We start from the raw sequence: 11,255 nt of genomic DNA on the forward strand, positions 1-11,255 counted from the left end.
ACAGACATACTCTCACCAAAATTTATAACGTTGTGAAGACAAAAGTTGTGGTGGCAGCAGCAGCAGCAGTGTTGACGACCACGTTCAGATCAGCAGTGCTGTCCAACTGACATCAGTAGTTGAAGTGAGGAGAAGACAATCTCGCTCTCAACAACGAAAGCTTAACCTTGTGTCCCAACTGTTTCATGGCGCAGACTTCGATCTCTTGCTATTTTTTCCTTCTTATAATATGAACTTAGTAACGTGTTTTCTTTTCTAAATATATTTTTTTCTACTTCCAAGGGATCCACATTCTGTTAAACTTGTCACAAAGTGTATGGGTGTGTAGGGAAGGGGGTTCCCCCGAACACAAAGAACCCTGACGTCTTCTTATGAGACACGTATTCACAAGCGCATACAAGTGTAAAAACACAAACATGTGCAGATTGTGAAAGTGTTTCCAAGAAGTCACGTATACACAATTGTGAACAAGTGTATGAATAGTCACGTACGAAGGCCTGGTTGTGGACTGGGCAACGGGGACGTTGATCCCCGGAATACCCCTCCAGGTAGGTAGAATATACCCTCAAGCTGAAGGAATCTTACAGGAGACAAGAATCACAGGAAGAACTAAGAGTCATAAAGAAAATTGAAAAGCTCAAAATACTTTTTCTCTTATGCCAAATCTAAAGGAAAAACAACATCAGTATTGGGCCCCTGCTTAAGCGGAATGGGACATACACAGATGACAGCCAAGAAGTGAGTGAGATATTGAAGTCCCAATACGACTCAGTGTTCAGTGAGCCGCTGCCCAGACTAAGGGTCGATAATCCATTATGAACGAAACCCAAAATTTGGTCATCTCAAAAATCTTGGATATTATCCTAACTCCACAAGACTTTGAAAAGGCAATAAATGACATGCCCAAGCACTCTGCCCCAGGCCCAGACTCGTGGAACTTCGTGTTCATCAAGAACTGCAAGAAGCCCCTATCACGTGCCTTCAGCATTCTATGGAGAGGGAGCATGGACACAGGGGTCATCCCACACACACTAAAAGCAACAGACATAGCCCCACTCCACAAAGGTGGCAGTAAAGCAATTGCAAAGAACTACAGACACATAGCACTAACATCCCATATGATAAAAATCTTTGAGAGGGTTCTAAGAAGCAAAATCGCCAACCACCTAGATGCCCATCAGTTACACAACCCAGGGCAACATGGATTTAAAGCAGGTCGCTCCTGCCTGTCCCAGCTACTGGACCACTATGACAAGGTCCTGGATGCTGTAGAGGATAAACAAAATACAGATGTAGTACACAAAAAACACTTGATAAAGGAATAACAGGAAAAGTTGATAGATGGTTCAATAACTTCCTGTCAAATAGAACACAAAAAGTAATATTAAACAGAGCAGTCTTAGGCAGCCACAATGAAAAGCTCTGTTCCTCAAGGCACAGTACTCGCTCCGATCTGTACCTGATCCTCATCCTTTGCGGGTGACATCCGGATTGCTATGGCATTGATCTCCATTGAAGACACCGCGAGTCTCCAAGCTGACATCAACGAAATCTTCAAATAGGCCACTCAAAATAATGTGAAGTTCAATGAGGAGAAATTTCAACTTCTCAGATATGGAAAACTTGAGGAAATTAAAAATGTATCGGGTATACGACAAATTCTAACCTTACAATAGAGCGAAAAAGAAATGTGAAGGACCTGGAAGTGATAATGTCAGAGGATCTCGCCTTCAAAGACCACAACAATGTATCTACCTCATCTGCTAGGAAAATGATAATGAGAACCTTCAAAACTAGGGACGCCAAGCCCATGATGATTCTCTTCAAATTGCTTGTGCTCTCTTGGCTGGAATACTGCTGTACACTAACGGCCCCTTTCAAGGCTGGCGACACTGCAGACCTGGAGAGTGTACAAAGAACTTTTACGGCACATTTAGGTACGATAAAGCACCTAAATTGCTGGGAACGGTTGAAGGTCCTTGATCTGTATTCCTTAGAATGCAGGCGAGAGAGATACATGATAATATTCACTTGGAAGGTCCTGGAGGGATTGGTATCAAACCTGCACACGAAAATCACTCCATATGGAAACAAAAAATTCGGCAGGAGATGCAACATTCCCCCGATGAAAAGCAGGAGAATCAAGAGTACACTGAGAGACAACACTAAGTGTCCGGGGACCAAGACTGTTCAGTTGCCTCCCAGCATACATAAGGGGGATTACCAATAGACCCCTGGCTGTCTTCAAGAAGGCACTGGACAGGCACCTAAAGTCAGTACCTGACCAACCGGGCTGTGGTTCGTGCGTTAGTTTGCGTGCGGCCAGCAGTAACAGCCTGGCTTATCAGACCCTGATCCACCATGAGGACTGGTCTCAGACCGGGCCGCGGGGGCGTTGACCCCGAAACCCTCTCCAGGTAAACTCCAGGTAATAGTTTTTTGCCTGCAGTTTAAAGGCGGCAGAAGGAAGGGGGTGATGGAGCCCCGCTGTTTACACACGTTTAACTGTAAATAACTAGTAGCAGTGAATTAGTAAGTTTTGGTAATATTCTGCAATAATAACGTGGCCTAACTTTACGTACCTGGTAAAGGTATATTGGTGTATGTTTCTTTTTTTGTAATAGTGTTGTGTTATATATAGTCTGAGTTAATATATTATTGTACTTCTGTATATGTTAGTTTATCTGCCATCCCTTGATAATCAACAACGTGAATTTATCTATCATTCCTGATAAGAATATTGACCATCCAGTTAAAGCTTTTGGTGAAGAAACAAGCTTGGCTGTAGGTTAATTTTTATTTAGTATTTAAAATGTCCTTAGACAAAGTTTTTACCCCCTAAGCGCTAGTATTTATTAATTTAAATGCGTTACAATGCCTACCAGAGGTTTGAGGGATTGTATTCGAGGCTGCGGTTAAAAGTGACGAGAAAAATAGTTGAAACACGCCAGCAGGGACGGCAACGAGAGAGTTCTTCACTAAAAACAGTAAAGGGCTCAATTCTGCCGTTCAAACTGCTTTTGTGGGCTATGAGGAGGTCGAGAACGCGAATGAGAAGAGAGAAAAATGATCGCTGTCATGTGAATCAAGGAAGACAGACCAGATAAAGTCGAGTGCTGATGAAGAGAAGCAAATTAAGAGAACTGTGCAAGAGAGAGTTTGAGCGCCAGGGTCAAAATGAGTGGGATTACATGTATATAAAACAAGGAGGGGAAGAGAAGTGAGAGAAGCTCCTTAAGGAGGTAGAAAAGAACTCAGAAATTGCTAGCGCACTCAGCTTACAAACTGAGGTCCGGGGGTCGATCCCCGGTACGGGTGAAATCATTAGGATGTGTTTACCTAAGACATCTGCTGTCCATGTTCGCATACCAGTAAAATAGGTACCTGGGTGATAGTCGAAAGGTGTGGGTCGCATCCTGGGGACAAAATTGACCTATTGATAAATTAGACACATGTGCAACTCTTGGGTATCTTTATTGAGGAAACGTTTCGCCACACAGTGGCTTCATCAGTCCATACAAAGGAGAATCTTGAAGAACAGATTCTCCTTTGTATGGACTGATGAAGCCACTGTGTGGCGAAGCGTTTCCTCAATAAAGATACCCAAGAGTTGCACATGTGTCTAATTTATCAACATGTCGGTTCTCTGAACCATTCATCTACAAACCTGTCAGACACTGCAACTTCTTGGGATCTTAATACTTGGGAATTCTTCGCTTGCCTAATTCTTGGGCACGACCTACTTCAACATTGAACAAATGTTACACGACCTATGACTGCTTCACCTCTCCTGCCAACGGTTTATAAGCTCCTTCTCAGCACGTATGCCGTATTCTATTCAAGATTGATGGACTGACCACATCGACTCAAGGTTGAGGGACTGATTACCTCATTCTCCTCCTGTTCTTCAAGATTCTCCTTTGTATGGACTGATGAAGCCACTGTGTGGCGAAACGTTTTCTCAATAAAGATACCCAAGAGTTGCACATGTGTCTAATTTATCAACATGTCGGTTCTCTGAACCATTCATCTACAAAATTGACCTAATTTGCCCGAAATGCTCTGAATAACAAGGGGCTTTCTATACAACAGTATGTAATTGATGTCAACTAGGCTTGTAAACCTGGGGTATACCTGGAGAGGGTTTTGGGGGCCAACGCCCCAGCGGCACGGTCTGTGACTAGGCCTCATGGTGGATCAGGACATGATCAACCAGGCTGTAATTGTTGGCCCGACGAAAGAACCACAGCCCGACTGGTCAGGTACTGAGTTTAGGTGTCTGTCCAGTGCCTTCTTGAAGACAGCCAGGGGTCTATTGGTAATCCCCCGTATGTATGTTGGGAGGCAGTTGAACAGTCTTGGGCCCCTGACACTTAATGTGTTGTTTCCTATCGTTTCCTATCACTGGGGGGATGTTGCATCGTCTGCCGAGACTTTTGATTTCATAGGGAGTGATTTTCGTGTGCAGGTTTGGCACTAATCCCTCTAGGATTTTCTAAGTGTACATAATCATGTATCTCTCCCGCCTGCGTTCTAGGGAGTACAGGTTCAGGAACTTCAAGCGTTCCCAGTAACTGAGATGTTTTATCGCAGTTATGTGAGCCGTGAATAATAAGGGACCCAGAATACTACCTGTCATTTTTCTAGCAGATGCGATTGATACAATGTTATGGTCTTTGAAAGTGAGATCCTATGACATGATCACTCCCAGGTCTTTTACATTAGTTTTTCGCTCTATTGTGTGGCTGGAATTTGTTTTATATTCTTATATAGTTTTAATTTCCTCATGTTTTCCATATCGGAGTAATTTAAATTTCTCATCATTGAACTTCATATTGTTTTCTGCGGCCCATTTAAAGAAACCATACCAAGGACGGGTTAGAACCAGCGATCAGACCGACGCGCTAGCCACTGGGCCACCTGCGCGTCAGTCTGGCGTTTTATGACTCTCTGATCGCGGGTTCTAACCCCGTCCGTTGTATAGTTCGTTTGCAATCGTGTCATTACGATTTCGTGACCCATTTAAAGATTTGGTTGATGTCCGCCTGGAGTCTTGCAGTGTCTTGAATGGAGGACACTGTCATGCAAATTCGAGTGTCATCTGCGAAGCAAGACACGGCGCTGTGGCTTACATCCCTGTCTATGTCAGATATGAGGATGAGGAACAGGATGGGAGAGAGTACTGTGCCTTGTGGAACAGAGCTTTTCACCGTAGCCGCCACATACTTTACTCTGTATACTGCTACTTTTTGTGTTCTATTTGTTAGGAAATTATAGATCCATCTACAAAATTTTAATGTTATTCCTTTATCACGCATTTTGTGCGTTATTAAACCATGGTCACACTTGTCAAAGGCTTTTGCAAAGTTTGTGTATACTACATCTGTGTTTTGTTTGTCTTCTAGAGCATCCAGGACCTTATCATAGTGGTGCAGTAACTGGGACAGACAGGAGCGACCTGCTCTAAACCCGTGTTGCCCTGAGTTGTGTAACTTATAGGTATCTAGATGGGTGGTGATCTTGTTTCTTAGAACCCTTTAAAGTACATTGTACTTGTGGAAATAAACATTGTAATAATAATAATAATAATAATAATAATAATAATAATAATAATAATAATAATAATAATAATAATAATAATAATTATTATTATTATTATTATTATTATTATTATTATTATTATTATTATTATTATTATTATTATTATTATTATTATTATTATGATATACTGGCTGAGGAGGAAGATGTAAAGAACAGACTATACTGCACTTGTGCAAGTAGGTGCGGGCTACAGTGTAATACAGTGAAGTATGGACATGGACCCTCGTCCACAGGATGGCTGGGTGTATAATGAAGATGTTAAACTAACTGGACAAGGACATGACAATGTTTTACCTGGAGTTTACCTGGAGAGAGTTCCGCGGATCAACGCCCCTGCGACCCGGTCTGTGACCAAGCCTCATAGTGGAGCAGAGCCTGATCAACCAGGCTGTTACTGCTGGCTGCACGCAATCCAACGTACGAGCCACAGCCCGGCTGGTCAGGTACCGACTTTAGTTGCTTGTCCAGTGCCAGCTTGAAGACTGCCAGGGGTCTATTGGTAATCCCCCTTATGTGTGCTGGGAGGCAGTTGAACAGTCTTGGGCCCCTGACACTTATTGTATTGTCTCTTAACGTGCTAGTGACACCCCTGCTTTTCATTGGGGGGATGTTGCATCGTCTGCCAAGTCTTTTGCTTTCGTAGTGAGTGATTTTCGTGTGCAAGTTCGGTACTTGTCCCTCTAGGATTTTCCAGGTGTATATAATCATGTATCTCTCCCGCCTGCGTTCCAGAGAGTACAGGTTCAGGAACTTCAAGCGCTCCCAGTAATTGAGGTGTTTTATCTCCGTTATGCGCGCCGTGAAGGTTCTCTGTACATTTTCTAGGTCAGCAATTTCACCTGCCTTGAAAGGTGCTGTTACCGCGGCGTACAAGAAGTGCACTTTCATTAAAAGTTCCATCGTGAAAAGGATGGGAGGAATGCAAAAAGATATAGCATGAGACGGGATGGATAACAGCCGAGCTCAGTTTAGGTTCTTGTAAACAGACAAACCGGGAAAAACTGGGAGAGCAACGCCTGAAGCTCACCCTGATTATCCTATGGCTTCGAATATTCCAATGTAAATAAGCCATAATTTGCGAAGAGAAATATACTGGTAACATGAAGCGGTAGGTGTTTACGGACTAGGAGAGTTAGTAAAGTCTGCATGTGGAGGTAGCGGAAAATTAATAAGCAGTGAAGGATTGGAACGCTGCAAAGATAGGAGGTGTGTAGAAGGCGTGAAGGAGGGGTGACGGGGGGGGGGATGTGGATCGGTGTCCATCATTGTTTTTGTCTCCGAAATGACAAGGATGATGCAGGTAGTACGATATCAGAGACACAAGATGGAGGGCGAGGAAAGATTCAAGAAACAATGGGAGTTACCTGGTAAGAAACTTAGGAGAAGACAGGAGAAGGAACTTGAGTGGGGACAGGTAAGGAGGGAACTGTACGAGGTGAAGGATGAAACTCCACACCTATAAAAGATTCAGTAAGAGGGAAAGCACTAGGCTTAGAGCCGAGTACTTGCCCTCTTATTGAATCTGGAATCTGGAAAAGAAAAAAATATTTGGGAAGGATAAATGATGGAGGGGTTAATGGAGATTTGAACTTTGGTGATGTTTTAGACATTGGAGAAGTAGAGATGCGAGGTGATGGTATAGTTGTGAGAGGTCGTGAAGACGAGGTAGGGACCTCGGAGGCCAGGGCTGGAAAAGAGTTAGACACAGAGGTGGAAGTTAGGACGACAGAGAAAATTGAGGAAGTAGATACTACCAACGATGGAGGTCGTAGAGTAACTCTAGAATTAGAAAGCCGTTGAAGGGGGAAATGGGAGACTGCCATGGCGTAAGAGAAATACTCTTTCTCTTCGAGACAGTGAATTTCTTGTTCCTTTAAGAAAATTTGGCAAAGCGAGAAAATGTCAGGTGAGCCTCATTACAATGAGGGTAGAGGGCGGTCGAAGGCAGGATGTATTATTATGGCCAGTAGCACCACAGACTGGGCATTCCGTCATGGTCCTGCAATATTTTGCTTGGTGGCCGAAGCGCCAACAGTTTTTACATTGATGAGATGTAAGAATTAATTCCCGTACTTGTAAACGGTGTTCCGCAATATATACAGAGGACGGAAGTTCACGGCAGTCAAATGTTAACGGAGCTATATTGCAGGGAAATTGTCTCCACCTGAGGCCAAGAAAGGATAGAGAGGGGAGGGATAGGGAAAGGAGGGGGAGTGGGAAAGGAAGGAGGGGAAGGATGGGGTAAGGAAGAGAGGAATGGGGGGTAATTAGGTTCGGTCTGAGGAAGAGGACCGAAAGGTCTAATTCCTCAGAACAAAAATCTCTTCAAATTGAAGAAGAGGAATGTTTCCAGCACCTTGTTGAATCCATGCCACGAAGAATTCAAGCTGTTCTGGGTCAAAGCTGGTCCTAATAAAGTAGTTACTGAGTGTATAACGCTGGTGAAATATAACTAGGAAAGGTTCATACAACTACTGGAAGGGTAGGTAATTTTTTGTCAATATAACAGCCATCAGTGATTTTAATTTAATCTTAATAACTTGAGAAAGCCTCTTCTGATTGTCTTTAAACTTCCAAAACTAGTGTATCTTACTTAGAGTATTGCGATTGTTATTGTAGTGTGTAGGTGCAAATTTGTCAATATCATTATATCATTTGATATCATAAAATAACTTAAGTAAGCCTAATGTGAACTGCCTTAGTGCTGTGTGATCCATCTTCCTATCTGACATAGACAGAGTTGTAAACCCTAGCACCATGTCTTTCTTTGCAGACGATACTAGAATTTGCCAAAGAGTGTAATCTATCGCGGACACCGTAAATCTTCAAGCAGATGTAAATCAAGTCTTCAAATGAGATGTTCAGCGAAGAGAAATTCTAGCTACTTCGGGATGATAATGTCAGAGGATCTCGTCTTCATGGACCTCAACAGTGTCTTTATCACAGCTGTAAGGAAAATGATCGGATGGGTAATGAGAAACTTCAAAACAAAAGATGCCAAGTCTATGATAATCCTCTTTAAGTCTTTTGCTCTATCTGAGCTGGAGTACGGCAGATCTGGAGAATGTATAGAGGACCTTCACTGCATATATAAGTTTATACAGCACTTCAGTTACTGGGAACATTTGAAGTTACTTGATTTGTGTGCCTTGGAGTGCAGTCCGTATGAAAGCAAAAGACTCTGCAGACGGTGCAACATTCCCCAGTGAAAAGCAAGGTTACTGTGAGTACAGTGAGAGAAAACGCAGTGTCAGGGGCCTCTCATCATATATGAGAGGAGGGGGGAGGGATTCCAAAGAGACCCCATGTCTGTTTTCAAGAAGCAGCTGGAAAGGCACCTAAAATCAGTGCTTGACCAGCAGGGCTGTGGTTCATACATTGCATTGCGTGTGGCCAACAGTAACAGCCTGATTGATCAGGCCCTGATTTCAACTTCAGGCCTGGTTATGGACTGGGCCACGGAGGCGTTGACCCATGGAAAAAACTCAACGTAGACTTCAGATCGGTAGGTAGACAAAGATGAAGTATATACGACATAAAGTATGAGGGACACATCACAAATATATATGCGTTTATCAAAAAAATTACATTACAAGTGCCTCATCCAGCTCCTCAGAACATTTTGTCATAGACGCATTTTTCTCCAGAGTTTCTGAACCTATTGGAAGAAACATGAAATATTGGACAAGTTCACAATATTTTCTATACTTCTGGGACTCCCTGAAGCTAACAGTTGACCCTCCTTCCTCCATAATGTATAGAGATAAGTATCAGTCAACGTGGATCGATGCACATGTGTAGTTCCACACCACCTGCTTACCTTATATATATATAAATAAATAAATAAATAAATATATATATATATATATATATATATATATATATATATATATATATATATATATATATATATATATATATATATATATATATATATATATATATATATATATATATATATATATGCAATAAGATCACACTAAACAGGTGATTTCAGAATATGCAAAACAACCACTCTGAAAGAATAGAGAAATTCCAAGCGCTTTCGTGACTACTCACATTATCAAGGAACTATGAAAGTAAAGCATACATGGAAGGTATATAAGGGGTCTGGCCAACACCTCACTATCAGATCCCACAACAGTTAAACACCTGACGCGCGCCGGCCCAACTGGACAGGTCCTTTGCACAACCCACCAACAAACTATTCTACCCAAGAAAATTGTTAAAATTATTATTTGTCAGTGTATTATTAAATTCTTCCCAAATTCTATTAATTATGAATGGATCTAATTTATATAAACCAAAGGAAATATTCATATTATTGTCAAAACTGCTTTTTATGAAACAAGATTCAATTATATTCCTGTCGACCATGGACTTGCTTGATGCAACTTTCTCAACTTTTTGAAAATCAATTGGATGGTTAAAATCTCTTACATGAATAAATAGAGCATTGGAATCTTGTCCAGTTCTAATGCTATATTTATGTTGTTTTAATCTTAGTTTGAGATTTTTACCAGTTTGACCGTAATAAACTTTATCGCAAATTTTACAAGGAATCTTATAGACACATCCATCAGCATTTTTTTTTAATTTTCTTGGGTAGAATAGTTTGTTGGTGGGTTGTGCAAAGGACCTGTCCAGTTGGGCCGGCGCGTGCCAGGTGTTTAACCGTTGTGGGATCTGATAGTGAGGTGTTGGCCAGACCCCTTATATACCTTCCTTGGATGCTTTACTTTCATAGTTCCTTGATAATGCGAGTAGTCACGAAAGCACTTGGAATTTCTCTATTCTTTCAGAGTGGTTCTTTTGCATATTCTGAAATCCTCTGTCTACTGTGATCTTATTGCATATATATATATATATATATATATATATATATATATATATATATATATATATATATATATATATATATATATATATATATATATATATATATATATATATATATATATATATATATATATATATATATACCTTGGTGACTTCGAAGCAATACAAGATCCTAGCTAACCAGTGATGTTTCCGAGTGAGAGAATCTGCTCCAGTGCCAACTCACTGCAGTACTAGCCTACATACATCCAGATGGGATGGCCCCCATTCCTAAAAAAGGGCGTATCAAAATGCTTAGGACCGCCACATTCACCAGGAAGATTGCCCATCTCCAAGTCGTGAACAAACATCACTCTTGGGACTTCCTCCTATCTGTTCCCACTTCAGCTATGGTAACATGCCTCGACCCACAGACCTTCCACATCGCAGTGGCTCTCCGCCTCACTGCCCAAATTCACAAGAAATTTACGTGTATTTGCGGCAAAACGCATGCTAACCAATGTGGTCTACATTATCTAAATTGCTCCAAAACCAATGGTTGGCACACAAGACGCTATGAAGTCAATGACATCATAAAGAGGAACCTTGCTACAGATGGATGCCTAGCTGAGAGAAAGCCCCAATCCCTACAACAATATTCACAATCCTGCAAACCGCCCAGGCAGGATCACCATCTATGTTTGGAAGAATGGAAAGCTTTTAGCATGGGACTATACCTGTGTGTCGACGCTAGGTGACACCTGCATTAGTCACAGTGTTAGGCAACAGTGAGGTTCTGCAGATTACAAGGAAGAGTACAAGATCAGTAAGTACAG

At 41.7% G+C, this 11,255-nt stretch overlaps 1 protein-coding gene across 1 annotated transcript in view; it reads right to left on the reverse strand.

The window, feature by feature from the left end:
- The window catches only part of LOC128701890 (GDP-L-fucose synthase-like), an 81,363-nt gene extending 81,241 nt beyond the window's left edge, over positions 1 to 122 (reverse strand). Inside the window, exon 1 of the mRNA XM_070099858.1 lies at positions 17 to 122. The gene's annotated coding sequence lies outside the window, so the exon portion shown is untranslated. The remainder of the gene's footprint in view (positions 1 to 16) is intronic.
- Positions 123 to 11,255: the final 11,133 nt, after the last annotated feature.

Source organism: Cherax quadricarinatus, chromosome 69 (genome assembly GCF_038502225.1).
Source record: "Cherax quadricarinatus isolate ZL_2023a chromosome 69, ASM3850222v1, whole genome shotgun sequence".
Taxonomy (NCBI): Eukaryota; Metazoa; Arthropoda; class Malacostraca; order Decapoda; family Parastacidae; genus Cherax; species Cherax quadricarinatus.